The sequence below is a fragment of the Orycteropus afer genome, unplaced genomic scaffold (genome assembly GCF_000298275.1).
Source record: "Orycteropus afer afer isolate SDZICR_OR568_19922 unplaced genomic scaffold, OryAfe1.0 scaffold00201, whole genome shotgun sequence".
In the NCBI taxonomy this organism is placed as follows: domain Eukaryota; kingdom Metazoa; phylum Chordata; class Mammalia; order Tubulidentata; family Orycteropodidae; genus Orycteropus; species Orycteropus afer.
This window is the reverse complement of record NW_006921788.1, coordinates 1,571,261-1,590,030: the sequence shown is the minus strand read 5'-3', so window position 1 is coordinate 1,590,030 and position 18,770 is coordinate 1,571,261.

Here is an 18,770-nt window from a genome sequence, read left to right as displayed (position 1 = left end):
TTCCATACAGCAGTTCACATACACTTTGTCTCATGACATTGACCACAATTTACCACAATGCAACAGCTCTCCTCCCACTTCCTCCCAATAATTACTTTTTCCCTGTGTCCATCCCTCCATGCATTCCTGGCCCCTGAGCTGTCTCCCAGTGCATAAGCAGCCCTTCTTTCTCCCATGATTGTTCTCTCCAAGGAGTGTATCTACCTCAGGTAAATGTTCAACTTATATGCCTGTCTTTTAATTGGCTGGTAGCCACAGGTGTGGGTTCAATTCCAGACCTGAAGGGCAGCTAGGGATCATAGTCTCAGTGGTTCCACCAGGCTCTATGGGACCAGCAAACCTGCCCCCCCCCTTTTTTTCCCAAATGATTTTGAGTTTTGTCCACATTGTTCTCCCTCTCTATCCAGGGTCTCCTACATAGAGGAGGTCTCCAACATCCCCTTCCAACTGGTTGACATTGGTAGCTGGACACCATCTAGTTCTTCTGGTCTCATAGTTGTATAGGCTGCAGGTTGGATGGTGTACCAGTCGCTAGGGCTGATTGTATCCATGAATTTTTGGTTTTCCTCATTCGTCTTTGCTCTGGACGAGGAGAGACCCATCATTGCATCTAGATGCCTTCACTCTTTTAATGTCTGATTTATGTGTTTTGGGGCTCTTTCATTGGGTCTATAGATATTTATTGGGATGTCTGGTAGGGTAGTGCCTCAGGCACTCAACTGCTAACCAGAAGGCTGGCGGTTCAAACCCACCAGCCGCTCCTCAGAAGGAAGATGGGGCGATCTACTTCTGTAGTGATACTGCCTCGGCAACCCAAGGAGGGGTTGCTATGACTCAGGTCTGACTCGATGGCACATAACAACAACAACAACAAAAGATATTTATTATGGTTTTATCTTCTTCTTCAATTGATCCTTCAAGCATTACATAATGTCCTTCCTTGTCTCATATGGTGGTTTTTGTCTTAAGTCAATTTGATCAGAAATTAATACTGCCACTCCTGATCTTTTATGGTTGCCATTTGCTTGATATCTTTTTCCAACCTTTGATTATTAGTCTATTTTTGTCTTTGTCTCTAAAGTGTGTCTCTTATAGACAATATATTGATGGATTTTGTTTTCTTATCCAATCTGCAACTCTCCATCTCGTGTGGTGCGTTTAATATGTTCACATTCAGTGTAATTATCGACAAGTATGAATTGGTTGCTGTCATTTTGTTATGTGTTTTTTCAAGATGTCCCTGGTTTCTTTGTTCCATATTATTTTCTGTGTTGAGCTCATTATGTTTATGAACTGTGTTATCATTTCCTTTGCTGCTGTTGTTTTAGTATTTGTTGAACATTTGTGCTTGTCCTCTTTTTTATTGTGATGTGAAGGTTTATCATTTTTCTTTGAGGTTACCCTGTGATTTATAATTTTTCCCCCCGAGTATAGAACAGTCTATTCTATCTTGCAACTCTCTTGACTTCCTCACCATTTAGAAGTTCTGTAACTACACAGTCTTTTCCCTCTTTGTGGTTTGTAGTTGTCCTCACTTGCCAATTGATGTCTCTGGTTCCCTGTTTACAATCTTGTAAGTTTATTTTACTTCAGATACATCCATAGCTATGGTTTCTGGGTTATGTCATCTTGTGCATTAGTGGTTAAGTTGTTGTTTGCTATTTTTGCTTCTCTGTTAAAAGGATTCCCTTTAGTATCTCTTGTAAGATTGGTCTGGTTTTAACAAATTCCCTTAGTCTCTGCTAATCTGGAAATCTCCTAATTTCACCATCATATCTGAGGGACAATTTTGCCGGGTATATAATTATTGGTTGAAAATTTTTCTCTTTCAGGGTTTTTTATGTACCATCCCATTGCCTTCTCGCTTGCATGGTTTTTGCTGAGAAATCAGAGCTTATTCTTACTGGTTGTCCTTTGTAAGTAACTTTTTGTTTTTCCCTTGCTGCTTTCAGAATTCTTTGTCTTTGGTTTTGATGAGTTTGATGATGATATGCCTTGGTGATTTTCTTTTAGGGTCTATCCTGTTTGGGGTTCGTTGGACTTCCTAAATGGATATATTCTCATTTTTCATCATACCAGGGAAGTTCTCTTCCAACAAATCTTGGACAATTTTCTCAGTGGTTTTATTTTTCTCTTCCTGTTCTGGAATTCGAATGACGCATAGGTGATTCCTTTTGATGGTATCCCACGATTCTTAGGCTTTCTTCATTTTGTTTTGATCTTTTTTCTGACTGATCCCTTTCCATAGAAGTATTCAGGTATTTGTCTTCAATCTCATTAATTCTCTTTTCTATTGCAACAATTCTTCTCTTTTGCCCTTTCGATGTGTTATCTTTTCTGAAAATTTAATATTAATCTTCTGGATTTCTATCTGTAGATTTTGAATAATTTCTAATTTTTCATTTATTTTGTCATCTTTTTCTTGTATTTTCTTCCAAAAATTCTACTAGGGATTTGTCAATGTTTTCCTTGATCTGTCTCTCAATCCTTTGAAGACACCTAAATATAATTCTTTTGAATGCCTTATCTGGGAGTTCCAATGCTGTTTCTTCCTCAGGGATGTGTTCTGGGTCTGTATCCTGCTCCATTGTTTCTACGACTTTATCTTGCTTCTTTGTGTGGACTGTGATGGTCTGTTGTCTGAGCCATTGTGATGTTGTTGTATTTAGATCTCTGTTAACTGTTTGTGAATAGCAGCTAAGGGTGAGTCAGGCTCTTCTTGGTGGTTGTTTATCAAAGGCCCACTGGAGGAGAAGGAGGTGGTGACTTTCTCAGTAAGTGAAGCTGTAGGAGGTGTGGGTGTAGTTATGTCATATGGGGACTGTTGATGTCTCCCACTCAGACAAAAATAACAACTGAATAACCATCAAAAAAGTAAAAACAAATGGACAAAAACACACCATGTAATCACACAGGAACAGTAACCAATAAAGAAAAAAGGGGGAAAAAAAAAAAAAAAACCAAAGACACCACAATTTCTGTGGAGAGGGCAATAAGAGAAAAAAGTAGAGAGGGAGAATAATGAAGAAAAAAATGGGAAAAACACAAAATGGAAAACAAAGAACATGGTTACCTACAAGAAAGAAAGAAAAAAAAATTATAACCAGGGACAGGAAAAAGAAAAAAGCTGAAAACTACAACCTGGGAAGGATAGAATAAAGAATGATAATAAAAACAACAAAAGTAATAGTAATAGTAGCAGTTTTAAGACAGACAGTCGGAGTACACAGACTGGGGTGGAATTCCTGCCAGCCTAGAAGGTGGGTGGGAGTGAGGGATGGCCGCACCTCCGTTCACCAAGAAGGTGTGCGGTATACGAGTAACAGGGGAATGTTGCACCTTTGTAGTACTCTGTGTATCTGGGATGTCTTTGAGGTTCCCAGCCAGCAGAGCCTGTTCTTAAGTCCCTGGAACCTGGAGAACGCTGTCACTTTAAATATCCAAAATTGTCAAGCTGCTTGTAAACATTCAAAATGGCTGCACCCTCTGGACAGGCAAAAGTCCACAGCTCAGCCCGCCTTCCTCTTTTCTGCTTCCCCTTTTATTCCCCAGCCACCACAGCAGTCCTCTGTGTAGTCCCTGGCTAACAGGGCTGATTTTTAGGTTAATTCTGAGACTCTACCTCCACTTGGCAACATCCAAGCTGTCTGTGCTGTCAGACTGCAGCTCCATGTCTTCTTTTTTGGTATTTTCATGCAAATTCTTCTGCTAGTTGGAGTTTAGTCCACTTCTGTATCCTTCCCTTCAACGCTCAGAAGTCCAGGATTATCGTCTGTATCTGTGTTGATTGGTTCCCCTTTTCTTTGTTGAAGAGGGTCTGCGCAGTCTTTCTGCCTATTCCACCACCTTACCAGAACCATAGCAGAGTAACTTTACTTATGATAACGTCAACAAGAATACAGTTTTGTGGTAGAGAAACTGCTTTTCCCATTTCTTACTCTGATAAGTAATATATGCTCATTGCAAACGAAATTCAAAGTGCAATTACTTTGAGATTCTTTGTGTAGATAACTAGCATCAACATTTTGATTTGATAAAAGTTCCTCCATATTTTGTTTTATGCATGTATCATTTTTAACACAAAATCAGAGCCTTCTGTGTTACTGTTCAACTATTATTCTACGTAATTACAAATCACAGTGAATTTCAACTTCAAAGAATCAGTTTGAAGATGAAAATGAAATTGGAATCCGACGTACCTCTTTTTAAATGGCAGTAATAGCACTGCCGCTGGAATGAGAAAAGTTGAATTCTGGACCTGGTTCTCCTCACACTATTAGCCTTCTCACTTTGGGAGAAATTACTTCATCTTTCTGAGTCCATCTGTAAAATGAGGTTGATAATCAGTGTTATGAGGTTTGTTTATGTGAAAACTTACAACTGTAAAGCAGCAGACTAGAACTTGGATTTCTGACTTCATTAATGAGAGTCAGTGTTGGATTATCCAATAAGCAAGATAAGCACAGGTTTATTTATGCAACTTATTCTGGTTGGCGGTTCAAACCCACCGGCCACTCCTCTTAAGGAAGGTTGGGCAATCTACTTCTGTAGAGATACCACCTCGGAAACCCAAGTAGGGGTCGCTATGAGTCAGGGCTGACACGACGGCACATAACAACAACAACTAAATTATAGGAGCTCTGGTGGCATAGTGCCTAAGGCATCTGACTGCTACCCAGAAGGCTAGTGGTTCAAACCTACCAGCTACTCCTTGGAAGGAAGGTTGGGCAATCTACTTCCATAGTGATAGATACCGCCTTGGAAACCCAAGGAAGGGTTGGTAGGAGTTAGGTCTGACTCGACACCAGTGTGTTTTATTTTATTTTTTTTTTTATACTAGGCGGTGGTGAACAATCTTACATTTTTTCACCACATCAAATATTCTACTTCTAGGTATGGCTGGCATCTGTCTCTCAACCCCACAGCACCTTCCTACAGAATCACAGCCTCTCTTAAAACATAAAATCCCTGACAAAGACAATATTCAATAAGATAAGCAGAGGCTTACTTGTGCTTACCTACTAATCTGTACTGAACAATTTCACAACATATTATAAATGGTAGTTTTATTTGATAATTGATGAAGAACTACAACAACTGTATTTAGTTCCTTTTTCACATTAGTGATTGTTTCTTTTGAAGTTGAAAATTTCATCTTGTCACTTTTATCAACTCTGGTCTCACTTATAATACACTTTGAAATATGAATGGAATCACTGCTTTGAACTACCCTTTTGTGATTATTTTTTTAAAGCAATAATGCTAAATTTCTCTTGTTGTTGTTGTTGTTGTTAGGTGCCGGCAAGTTAGCTCTGACTCATAGCAACCCTACGTACAAAAGAAGGAAACACTGTCCAGTCCTGTGCCAGCCTCATGATCCTTGCTATACTTGAGTCCATCATTGCAGCCACTGTGTCAATCCACCTTGTTGAGTGCCTTCACCTTTTTTGTTGACCCTCCACTTTACCAAGCATTATATCCTTCTCCAGGGAATGGTCCCTTCTGACAACATGACCAGAGTAGGTGAGGCAAAGTCTGGCCATTCCTGCTTCCAAGGAGCATTCCAGCTGCACTAATTCCAAGACAGATTTGTTAGTTCTTTTAGCAGCAGTCCATGGTACTTTAAGTATTCATCACCAACACCACACTCAAAAGCATCAACTCTTTTTCAATCTTCCTTATTCACTGTCCAGCACTCACATGCATATGAGGTGATTGAAAATACCATGGCTTGTGTTAGGCACACTTAGTCTTCAAGGAGACATCTTTGCTCTTCATGACTTGAAAGGGGTTTGTTGCAGCAGATCTGCCCAATGCAATATGTCATCTGATGTCTCGACTGCTGCTTCCATTGGTGTTGATTGTAGAACCAAACAACATGAAGTCTTTGACAACTTCAGTCTTTTCTCCATTTATTGTGATGCTTCTTACTGGTCAAGTTGTGAGGATTTCTGTTTTCTTTATATTGAGGTATAATCCATGATGCAGACTGTAGTCTTCTATCTTCATCAGCAAGTGCTTCAAGTCATCCTCACTGTCAGCAAGCAAAGTCGTGTCTGTGTATTGTAGGTTGCTCGTGAGACTTCCTTCAGTCCTGATGGCACATTCTTCATATAGTCCAGCTTCTTTGATTATCTATTCAGCGTACAGATTATGTATGGTGAAAGCATAGAACCCTGATGCACTCTCTTCTTGATTTTAAGCCATGCAGTATCCCCTTGTTCTGTTTGAACAACAGCCTCCTGGACTATGAACAAGTTCCTCATGAGCACAATAAAATGTTCTGGAATTCCCATTCTTCTCAATGTTCTTCATAATTTGTTATGATCCACACAACTGAATACTTTTGCATAGTCAATAAAATACAAGTGAACATCTTTCTGGTATTCTCTGCTTTCAGCCAAGATCCATCTGACATTAGCAATGATATCCCTTGTTCTGTATCCTCTTCTGAACACGGCCTGCATTTCTGGAAGTTCCCTGTCAATGTACTGCTGCAACCGTTTTTTAATTACCTTTAGCAAGATTTTACTTGCATGTGATATTAATGATATTGTTTGATAATTTCCACATTCTGTGGGATCATCTTTCTTTGGAATGGGTACAAATATGGATCTCTTTCAGTCAGCTGGCTAGGTAGCTGTCTCCCAGATCTCTTGGCATAGCTGAGTGAGTGCCTCCAGTGCAGCATCCGTTTGTTGAAACATTCCGTCAATTCATGGAGCCATATTTTTTCCAATCCCTTCAGTGCAGCTTTGACTTCTTCCTTCAGTACCACTGGTTCTTGATATATGTCACCTCCTGAAATGGATGAACATCAACCAATACTTTTTGGTACAGTGACTCTGTGTCTTTCTCCCATCTTCTTTTGATGTTTCCTCCATCATTCAATATACTGCCTGTAGAATCTTTCAATATTTTCAACTCAAGGCTTGAATTTTTATTTCAGTTCTTCAAGCTGGAGAAATGCCAAGTGTGTTCTTCCCTTTCGGTTTTCTAACTCTAGGTCTTTGCACATTTCATTATAATAATTGACTTTGTATTCTCAAGCTGCTCTTTGAAATCTTCTGTTCAGCTCTTTTATCTTGTCATTTCTTCCATTTGCTTTAGCTACTCTCTGCTCAAGGGCAAGTTTCAGAGTCTCTTCTGACATCCATTTTGGTCTTTTCTTCCTTTCCTGTCCTTTTAATGACCTCTTGCTTTCTTCATGAATGATGTTCTTGATGTCATCCTACAATTCCTCTGGTTTAAGTCAGGTATTTAATGCATCAAAACTATTCTTCAGATACTCTCTAAGTTCAGGAGGGATATAATCCAGGTCATATTTTGACTGTAGTGGATTTGCTTTAATTGTCTTCAACTTCAACTTGCATATGATGGTCTGCTCTCCAACTACTGGTGAAGATTCTTTGTTTCCAACTTTTGCATTCCAATCACCAGTGATAGTCAGCACATCTTGAATGCATGTTTGGTCAAGTTCAGACTGCAAAAGTTGGTAAAAATCTTCAACTTCCTCGTCTTTGGCTTTGGTGGTTGGTGTATAAATTTGAGTGATAGTATTAACTGGTCTTCCTTGTAGATGTAAGGATATTATCATATCAGTGACAGCACTATTAGGACAGTTCTTAAAACAGTCTTTGTGATGATGAATGCCACATAATAGTTCTTCTTCAATTTGTCATTCCCTACATGATCATACTGATCATACGGTTGTCTGATTCAAAATGGCCCCATCAGTCCATCTTAGCTCACTGATGCCTAGAGTATCAATCTTTGTGTTCGATTTCATTTTGGACAACTTCCAATTTTCCTAGATTCATTCTTTGTACATTCCACGTTCTGATGATTAATGGATGTTTGCAGTTGTTTCTTCTCATTTTGAGTTGTGCCACATCAGCAAATAGAGGTACCGAACGCTGTACTCTATCTACATCATTAAGGTCAGTTCTACTCTGAGGTGGCAGCTCTTCCCTAGTAGTATCTTGAGTACCCTCTGACCTGAAGGGCTCATCTTCCAGCACTATATCAGTCAATGTTTTAGGGCTCTTCATAAAGTTTTCCAGTAACATATCAGACTGTGTTTCACTGCTATTTATAAGGTTTTCACTGGCCAATTCTTTGATAAGTGGATGGTTTCTTCCTTTTTCCGAGTCTTTCTTAGTGTGGAAACTCCCCTGAAACTTCTCCACCATGGGTAACCCTGCTGGCATTTGAAACACCAGTGGCATAGCCTCCAGGCTCACAGCAACACACAATCCACCACAGTACTATAAACTGATGAACAGTTTGTCCTCCTTAGTTGTTCTGAGCCACTGCACTCACTTCCTGGTCTCCTTTAGCTGTCCAAACCCCACCAGCTCGCTTTCTGGTCTCCCTTAGCTGTCCCAAACCTCCGCCAGCTCACTTCTTGGTCTTGTCTTACTTCAATAAAATTTTATCTACCCAAAAAGAGAAGTAAGTGTTTTAAAACTATGTCAAATTATGTTAAGTATTTTATTTCCATATTACAATAGGGAGCTCTGGTAGCGTAGTGCTTAAGGCACTTGACTGCTAACCAGAAGGCTTGTGGTTCAAACCCATCAGCCACTCGTCTGAAGGAAGGTTGGGCAATCTACTTCCATAGTGATACCGCCTCGGAAACCCAAGGAAGGGTTGCTATGAGTTGGGTCTGACTCAATGGCATATAACAACAACAATAACAATGTATTACAATAGCAGAAAATTAATTTTTAGGTTACTATCAATAGCTTTTAGGAACAGAAATACTATCTAAAAACCACTTTTAAGCCTCTGGATCTAACTTTTTTACTTGACTCAAAAAGCTAAAATAGCTAAATGGCTGAAAGTCATTTGATCACTGAACAGTTGTACTGCAATACACTCAGTAGTTTAAAACTGAACCCATTTAGTCCTTAGTTACCTGACCAGTCTGTCATACCATGGTGGTTTGTGTGTGGCTGTGATGGTAGAAGCTATGCCACCAGTATTCAAAATGCCAGCAGTGTCACTCATAGTGGACATGTTTCAGTGGAGCTTCCAGACTAATGACTAGGGACTAGAAGAAAGTCTTGGTGGTCTACTTCTAAAAATCAGCTAGTGAAACCTCTGTAGAGGTCACAACAGAATACTGATACAGGACTCAGAGATGAGCCCCGAGGTTAGAAGGCACTACAACAGCTGCAACAATGTACCAATAAACCACAAAGATGGTATAGGACTGAGTGACATCTCATTCTGTTATGCATATAGTTGCATGAGTCCATGAGTCAGTACTGACTTGACAGCAACTAACAACAACCTAGGAGCTCTGATAGCGTAGTGCCTAAGGTACTTACTTGACTGCTAACCAGAAGGCTGGCAGTTCAAACCCTCCAGCCACTCCTTGGAAGGAAAGTTGGGCGAGCTACTTCTATACTGATACCACCTCAGAAACTCAAGGAGGGGTCACTACGAGTCAGGTCTGACTTGACGGCACATAACCACCACCACCACCTGACCCAAACATTAATTGTAATTGATCAGTAGGTGGTTACTGATTATAAGCAAAGCAAATGTACATTTTCATTTTCTGAATTAATCCTCGGTTGCGTTTTTAATCTACTGTTTTTTTTAAGAGGATGAACACATGATTCGTGAAATACTATCAGCCCCATGATTATGAAAAGATAAAAGGGACTATGATAATTCTTCATATTTCTAATGCTATACAAACTTGTAGTCGTTAGTAACAAACTTGGTATCTCCACAAAGGCAGTGGAGTGAGGTTAAATGAAAACTCTAACAATGGTTAATTCTGGTTTCAAAGCCACAGAGATATAATCTGCATTTTTCCTGTGTTTCTGAAGGCCTACAGAGGAAATCAAAAAGTTGCAGTAGCATTCTAGTCCAGCCCATGACTACTTGCCTGTCAGTAGATCCAGATTCAACACCCACGGAAGCAGCAATCAAGAAATAAAATGACCTATTCCATCAGGCAAACCTGCTACAAAGGCTCTCTTTAAGGTGATAAAAAAGCAAAGATGTCACTTTGAAAACTAAGGTGGCCTGACCCAAATCAAGGTTATTTTCATCAATTGCCTCACATGCGTATGAAAGTGGACAATGAATTAGGAAGACCAAAGAAGAACTATGAGGATATCAGTGAAGAACAGTGAATACACTTTGGACTGCCAGAAGAATGAACGTATCTTTCTTGGAAGAAAGCTGTTCCAAACTTCTTGCTTCCTGGTCTCCCTTAGCTGTTCCAAGCTAAATGTTCCTTAAGACTCTTCTTTGTCTCACATACTCTGGTCATGTTATTAAGAGAGACTAGTCTCTGGAGAAGGACATCATGCTTTTTAAAGCAGAGGTTCAGTGAAAAAAAGGAAGGTCCTCAGTTAAGATGGACTGAGGACGCAGTGGTTGCAGCAACGGGCTGAAACATAGCAACAGTTTGTGAGGATGGTGCAGGACTAGGCAGTGTTTTGTTCCACTGTACAAAAGGTCACTATTAGTGGGAACTGACTCAATAGCACCTAACAACAGTCCAGCCCACTGTCACTCGAAGTATGTGTTGTTAAGGGATGGTCTAATCTCTTTTTTGTCACTCAGAAATCTTATAATTACAGTTTTACCTGTACAGAAAACGTTATGAATAAAAAGGGACAATTTGCCAATGATTCATCTTTCTGTCCTGAGATCCCCTTGGCCAAGTGATCACTTGGTGCAGATTTCCAGTAGGTGGCACCCTGACCCTCCCTTTCAGAGATCACTAAACCAAAAACCAAACTCACTGCCCCGGAGTTGATTCAACTCATAGAGACCCTTCCTTGGGTTTCTGATGTGGTATCTCTATGGAAGTAGATTGCCCAATTTTCCTTCTGCGAAGTGGCTGGTGGGTTTGAACCACCAGCCTTTTGGTCAGCAGTCAAATGCCTTAGGCACTACGCTACCGGAGCTCCCTCAGAGATTACTAGAGACCAGGTTTTCCTAAATGCCTCTGCAATTACTGGAATATTACTGATCAACTCTACACTTGGGTTTTGAAGGCTCTGGTTTTCTTGAAATCCTCTAGGTTAGAGGCTGTCCATTCATATATATCTCAGGAAGCCCATATGGGGCCAAGATGAAATCCACATTGTGTTAGGCCCTAACTTTGCCAGCCATCCTATTTTCACCCTAATTTAAAATACTTTCTCTTTGAAGCTGCTCACCACACTGTAATACCAACTCACTGCCCTCAACTACAGTCCTCCAAGTTACTCCCCTCCACTCCCAGTTCATTCGGGACTTGAACAGGTAGCTCAGTCTTCACATCTCTAACTACTTTCAAATGGACAATCTATGTAATAACATCTGAGCTTCACAGTTCCTTAACTGAGTGCTCTTAATTCTACTCAATTCCATGGTCTTATCCTGCATCCAGGAATGATAAATAACAACTTCACTTTAAAAAATGAAACCTGGAATTCCACTCTGATCCTACTATCCTATTCTTTTGCTCCCTGACTTGAAAATGTGCTCTGCCATCTCAATAACCCTGGCCCCTGGATCCAGCCTTGTATGTCACTCACCACAATGAATTACCATAACTTTTGCTTGAACACTTAACTTGTCTAAGGGAGTGGATGGGAGAATCTTAAGACATAACCACAAGGGTAATAATTCTGAACAAACTAATGTTTTGGGAGTGCCTGCATAGATTCTACATAGCACATTCCAGTTCTCTTCCTTGACTATCCAATCTAGACCATCATTAATCACTTAGCTGTATCTTTACTAGTACTCTTAATTCCCTGGCAATCTCCCCGCCCAAATTCTTCTAACTTTTCCATCCAACCAACAGCCAGTGTTCCAATTATTCTGGAGAACAAAGCAAGAGAAACAAAACATTACTTAGTAGAACTAGTAATTACACTGGCTTCCGCTCTCTAAATTCCACCATCTCAAACTCATCCTTCATGCCTCTGCCCCTTACCTCTCTTTTAGTAAGACAGTTCTTCATCTATCTATCAGAATATTCTTCCTCCAGGGCTTTTACCTTTGGCATTCTCTTTTTGGGGTACAGAGGTTATATTCTTCAGGTTCAGTGAAATCCTGGAAACAGAACATAAACTGTGTGGCTGTGCCTTTGAGAGAGGATCCACAACCCCTTTCCTGTGTCTTCTAGAAGGCGTTTATGACAGGAAACATGATTAACAATCCCTTAGCTGAAGACCTGAATTCATAGTCTGGCTCAGCCACTGTTAGTTATGGGACTTCACATAAAACACTTCCTAGAAATTCCTCATCAGTAAGATAGAGCTCAAAGTACCTATCCTATAAAAGTTCTGTGGAGAGAATGCATGTGAAATGCTTGGTACAGTATCTGGCCTATTAAGTAATCAACTATTTCAAACATAAGAAGCCAAACAATTAAAATCTACCAGTTGCCTAATCTATCCAGGTGAACTCATCTACTTCATGGTTTCACTTACTATCTATCCGTAAAAGAGAGCCCTTCATCTTTTTTTTTCAGCCTAAACCTCTCTCCTAAGCTCCATCCAGACTGTACAGCCAACTAAACACTCAAGTCAGATGCACCCTCGTGTCACTTTCCTTCCTTGTCACCATATCTCATTTTTCATTTAAAGCTTACCCACCAGTTGGCAAAGCTAGTAGTTTTTACGTGGGCTTAGACTCACTTTTCTCCCTAATTTGCCACACAGTGTGCTCCCTATCAAAGCCTATAGCTTCCACCTTTAAACAACCCCTGTACTCAGTCCCCTCTCTACCTCTAGGGTTGTTGCCTTACCTTGGAAACAAAGTTCTTACCTGTATTATTACAAGAACATTTTGTAACTTACTTTTGTCCCAAGGTTCTCTTCTGTCCATTCTGTTTAAAAAAAAAAAAAAAAAAAAGTATTAAATTTTAAGTGTTTGATTTTTCCCTTCTTCCTGGTAATTCTTTTTTGGGTAATACTCTTACCCTTTGCTGTGTTCTAAAAGCGATCTGGGGCATGCCACTTTTGATCCATGGGTTTTGCTTGTTTAATATTAGGACAAAAGGTACAAAGAATTATAGCCTTACAAGGTAAACAAATAGTTAACCTCCATTACCAATGAAAGCAGAATTTCTTGCTAGAAAGGGGAAACTGAAAGAGGTGGAAAGGGGGAGGACTTTTAGGTGCTACTTGGGAGAAAGCTTTTTGATTAGGCCTTGAGAGGAAGGAGTAGAGAGAGAGATTTGAGGCAAAAGAGTGAAAGTGCAACAAACTGGGCCAGAGATTTAAGTGCTCTTTTGTTTCTATACAGACTCCAGTCAGGATTTGAAAGTCTTTTTGGGCAGCTGCACCCTGTTGGCATCGGACCATGAAGTATCTCTGGTCTCTGATTTGGGCTAAAGTGAACCCGATCCCCTATGTTCCTGAGGCGAAAGGCCCCAGGACAGCTAGTCTTTGACAATCTTACTCCAATGTCTCCAACCCTATTAGAACCTCCCTTCCAGCAAACTCCCTTTGAAATTAGTCTCTATTCCTTCTTTTACACCTGTTTGCCCAGTTTGCTGTCTGCCTAGAAGGGTCTTCTGCTGCTGTCTCTCTGCCTGGTGAACTCCCATGTTCAGACTCAAACCTGCCAACTCCTACTGCCTTGAACTGGGTTCGTCTCTTGCTGTCCAGGGCCAGGTTACTTATGAGGAAATGAAAATAAGTAAGAAATTAAAGGGCTGAATCTTTATCTGGGATATTTGAAGAGGACACATGCAAGTTCAAAGATGGTACAAAGCTCATGAATAGAGTTGAGTAGCTGGTTAATCTAAGGATGAAATGTGAAGTCTCTGGGGCGGTGGAGATGAGGGAAGCGTTAGGCCTAACTCCTTCATGTAAAGTATGGGCATTTTCTCCAACAGACAAAGCAAATGCTCACATTATTCTAAGCAACAACAACCAAAAACAAAAATTATTACTTATTGAAACGATATACCTGTGAAGGATAAAATTGGCCAGATTTCCAGAAATAAAGTTGTACCCTAAACTAAAATCCATTTGTATTGCCAAAAAGGGAAGTATGTAAAGCAAGATGATGTATCAGTTCAGGATAAAATTTATCTCTAAGTGACTACGTATTTTTTTGTTGTTGTTGTTGTGTGCCCTTGAGTCGGACCCGACTCATAGCGACCCCTCCCCGTGGGTTTCCGAGGCAGTATCACTATGGATTGCCCAACCTTCCTTCCGAGGAGTGGTTGGTGGGTTTGAACCACCAGCCTTCTGGTTAGCAGGCAAGTGCCTTAGCCACTGTGCTACCAGAACTCCTAAGTGACTAAGTATTAGCAAAGTTACATATAATTACAGTCATATGCCAGATGACGCCCATTTGGGCAACATATGACTGCATACATGTCCATGGTCCTATAAGGTTATAATACCAAACCAAACCAAACTCACGGCCACTGAATCAATTCTAACTCATAGTTGCCCCCAGTGGGTTTCCAAGGCTATAAATCCTTACAGAAGCAGAATGCCTCATCTTTCTTCTATAGAGTGGCTAGTGGGTTCGAACCACTGACCTTCTGGTTAGCAGTCAAATGCTTTGACCACTACACCACCAGAGCTCCTTAAGGTTAGAAGAGTTCAGAAATCCCAACTGGAGAACAGGACTAGACTAACAGCTTCCCACACACAACGTACGTTATCTCATGTTTTTTAGATGCAAAGTGATTATGTTATCAGGCATATAATGGCACAGTATATACATATAACCTATAATAAATACGTCTTAAATACTCATAATAAATGCCTGTTACTGGCTTATGTAGGTACCGCATTTTCTATTGTTATTTTAACATGAACTTTTCCTATTTACAAATAAAAGTTTACCATGTAACAGCGTGTGCTTCGAATCATAGGCAGCAGTATCCAATGTCGTGTATTGTGCACCTCTTGACTGTTGTAGCATTATCTGTTTAATTTTCTTTCAAAAAATATTACTATGAAGTGTATCATGGCTCCCACATGCAGCAAAACCAGCGCTAGTGATAGCAGTAGCAAGAGGCAAAGGAGAAATATCAATTTGGAAGTGAAACAAAAGGTTATTAAACAATATGAAGGCCCAAATCACCTAACGTCCTATTTTACAGAACACGTCATTGACATTAAGCAACACATAACTGTACAAAAGAACGCGCTTCTCAATTCATCGGCTCTTCTGTTTCCTTCACAAACCCGCAGAACAAGAATACAGTAGTGGCTCGTTGTATGCAGAGTTATGAATTTTCCCAAGGCAAAACCTTGTGCCCAAGAAAGGAAACATCCTAAGCCCTCAGAATCATTTCACTTATGTAGGAGGAAAACTAAAGTGAAGATGCTTTAAAAAGGTGTTTGATGCCAACAATGAAGACAAGTCAGACTAAACTTGAATAGGGTTTAGTATCACAACGAGGCAGAAACACGTGAAGTATTTCATGCAGCCAACCTTGTTTATTGAGAAGTCCCAATTTTACTGCCCGTTTAGTAACATGTTTGTTCCACACACTAATTTTTCATAAAGCAAAGCACACCTTTTTCTTATAAATAGTATAAATTATTTTATTTACAGAAACTTGTTACAAAACAAATAGACTATATATTTCTTCTCTTTTAAATATCCAAAGTAATTTTCTATCCCTTGACATTTGTTCATGTTCTATACAGCAGCCAACACAAAGTCCAGCTGAGATGCTCTTGATTATGCGTACAAATTATCAAACTATTCACACATTTTAACACAGGAGATTGCTTTTTTAACCAAGCTCAAAAAAAAAAAAAAAAACCCAGCAAAATGCTTTCAAGGCCCTACATTCACACTGACAATATGTAGTGCTCATTTAAAATGATCTGAAAATGTTTTGCACAAAATGTAAAAATGATTATTGTCTGCCAAACAATGAAACTTTTAACAATCATTTTTCAAAGCCCAACTCTCTCCATTCCCAAACCCGGACAGAATGAGAAACATTAAGAAATTCCTTGGCAACAGAACTCTTGCAGGAAGACAGCTGCCTTTGTAAATTACATTTTTCAAATTACACATCTTTTTCAATGTTCTTAGAGGTATACTTCTTTTTATGGTATTTCTGGAATACAAAATATTTTAAGTTTTCTCTTTTAAACTCTGTATTTCATGAAGGAATAACAAAACAGACACATCATGTGAGTTGCTGGCTGAAAGAAAAATTTGTAACCCTTGGTGCCACTGGGCAATCTATCACCAATTGAATTACTACGAACCAAAAGGTCTTAATTTTAAAATACCTTCTAAAATTACCAGCATTGGTGGTTTTCAATTCTTCTCCTAAAATTTCAGAAACAATATTTAGGTGGAAAAAGCAAACTCCAAAAGTTCAACTGAACATTCAAGTCTTTTTAAAGAGAATCTGTCTAAGCTTAAAACTAGGTATCAGGCACTTTCAGTTTTTTCCATTAGTTTTAAACCATATCACATACTAATAACACACATGTGCTCAGAGTGTACACACACAGACACACAGACAGGCACACATGCATACACACACATAAAACACCAACAAAACAAAAGCAGTGTGTCACTTATTACATGTAGTCTATTGAGAAGTCAGGCAACTAGGGAGAAGCAATGCCCACTTCATCTGTATGAATCCACTCCCGAGACATTAGAAGGGACAAAGACTTTCACAGAACAGTGACATCCCTTAAACTTTAAAGGAGGCAGGTTCTAGAACTATTGGCTTGGCAGTGAACCACTTCAAATTATAAAAAGGTATTTATTTTAATTAATAAATAAATACTAGATGATCTCAATTGTACCAAAACAGGATTCAGAAAAAAAGACCTGTGCAAAAATACATATTTAAATATGTACAATTCATTTTTAACAAAATATGTCTTCTGAAATAGGGATACTTCCATATTTATAATAGACCAAGAAATTCCAAAATAAAGATACAAAAGTAGGTTTTGTTTAATTCTTTGTTCATCATTGCAGCACTTTTTTTTTTCCTTTTGTAGATTAAGAAAACTGCAAGAGTTGTGAAATTTTACTGGAAAGGATATAAAAAATTATCTTGGTTTTAAATTGATACCAAAGTCTGTCTAGAAACAACCCAACCACTGCAAATTTGGTTTTTGCAAGTTAATTTAATTCAAAAAAATACTTGCACTCCCGTGTTTTAAATGGTCTTATAACTGTTCGTCATAATAAAAAGTAGCTGTAGGAGAAAATAAAATATTTTAACAACAGTCTAAAATTTAATAGCACTGTTTAGAATAGGTCTGTTTGTGGCAGGCAGAATCCAAAATGGCTAATTTCCTAATCCCGATGCTCTGTGTACTACCGGGAGAGATAATGAAATTCAATTAAAACTTCAGTCTAAGAAATCAAATGATCAACACTCACTAATCTAAATATCTACATTATTCTGAATCAACTTGCTATAGTGGGTCCTATTCACATCTTTCAGAACGTCTTGATCTATCTGTAAATTCCATCACTAAAAGCAACTTTATTTATAACCATCAAGTCCCTTCAGTTTTGAAAATAAATTCTACCTATACCCCATTGCACTTGTCACCAAGGAAGCATACCTAGGTAAGTTCTGACTCCCCCTTACCTTTCTCTCTCCTAACTATACCAAACTGGCCCGTCTAAGCTTTCTCCTTACTAAACTCTCCTATAGTATCATTTAAATAACATTTACTGATTGATTGCATAATAAGTGAACAAGATACTGTTCCTCCTTAAAAAAAAAAAATCAGTATTTTACATCAATTTATAGCTAAAGTATCTGCATAAAGTTTTCTGTTGGTTTTCTTACATAAGAACAATAATTCACATTATTAGGCTGGTAACCAAGTACTTACTCTACCTGTTGTTGACTTAAAATTCCCTGAAAGTAAAATCTGTAACCCAAGAATTGTAGGAATAAAAGGATGCACTGCTTGGCTCTGTCTGGGCCCTGGCCAGGCCAATGATCAGAGCCTGGGAAAATGTACCCTGTTTTCAGTAACTCTGTGTGTTCTTCGAAGCAAAAATACCTGGTTCTCATTTCAGGGAGTGTAGTGGTAGAATCACCAGTTAAAAAGCCCCGGCTCATTCCCAAAATTCAATGACACTTTCTCAAGCAACGATGTTTGAACATATTAAGTTCTTTCTTTGGGGGTGGGGGACTAGAAAACATACACTGGAGGGCTCCAACTCTCTGAGAGAGATGGCTGGCACTAATCCCACGAAAAGAGTTGTGTCAAGGAAATAATATGTATACATTATGTAAAATCCGTGGGGTACAGGTACACCTTCTCTAAATCCCCTCCCTCTATCCCTGCTCCCTGTCCCAACCTCATCCAAACATCTGTAGTGGCATGAAGGGGCGTGCAGACACACACACAAACACAATACTGGGAGGGTTTAAAGTGGAAATTTACATTTAGTTCCACAATAGTATCCAAAAAGGAGACTGAGGGTAAGGCAGAGTGCCTTGGAAACATTTAAGTACATAATGACTTTGTGAACAACAGTTTTCATTGCATTCTAATGATTTCACTTTAAAAAGGCAACTTTTTTGAAAATAGAAGACTGAGTGGGCAACCAACCCAATCTGACATACTGTTTTAACATGAAGATGTAAAGGATAAGAAAACTCCATTCTTTGAAAATCTTGGAAAAAAACTTTTCCCTCCAATAATCATTTTACTTCCTCCCTCCCCTCACAATTTGGTGGTTTTTTTTTTTTTTTTAAATCAAAAGTAGTTAAATCACACAGAATTGCTTTTGTACCATGAAAAGTGAGCCTCTAAAATGGT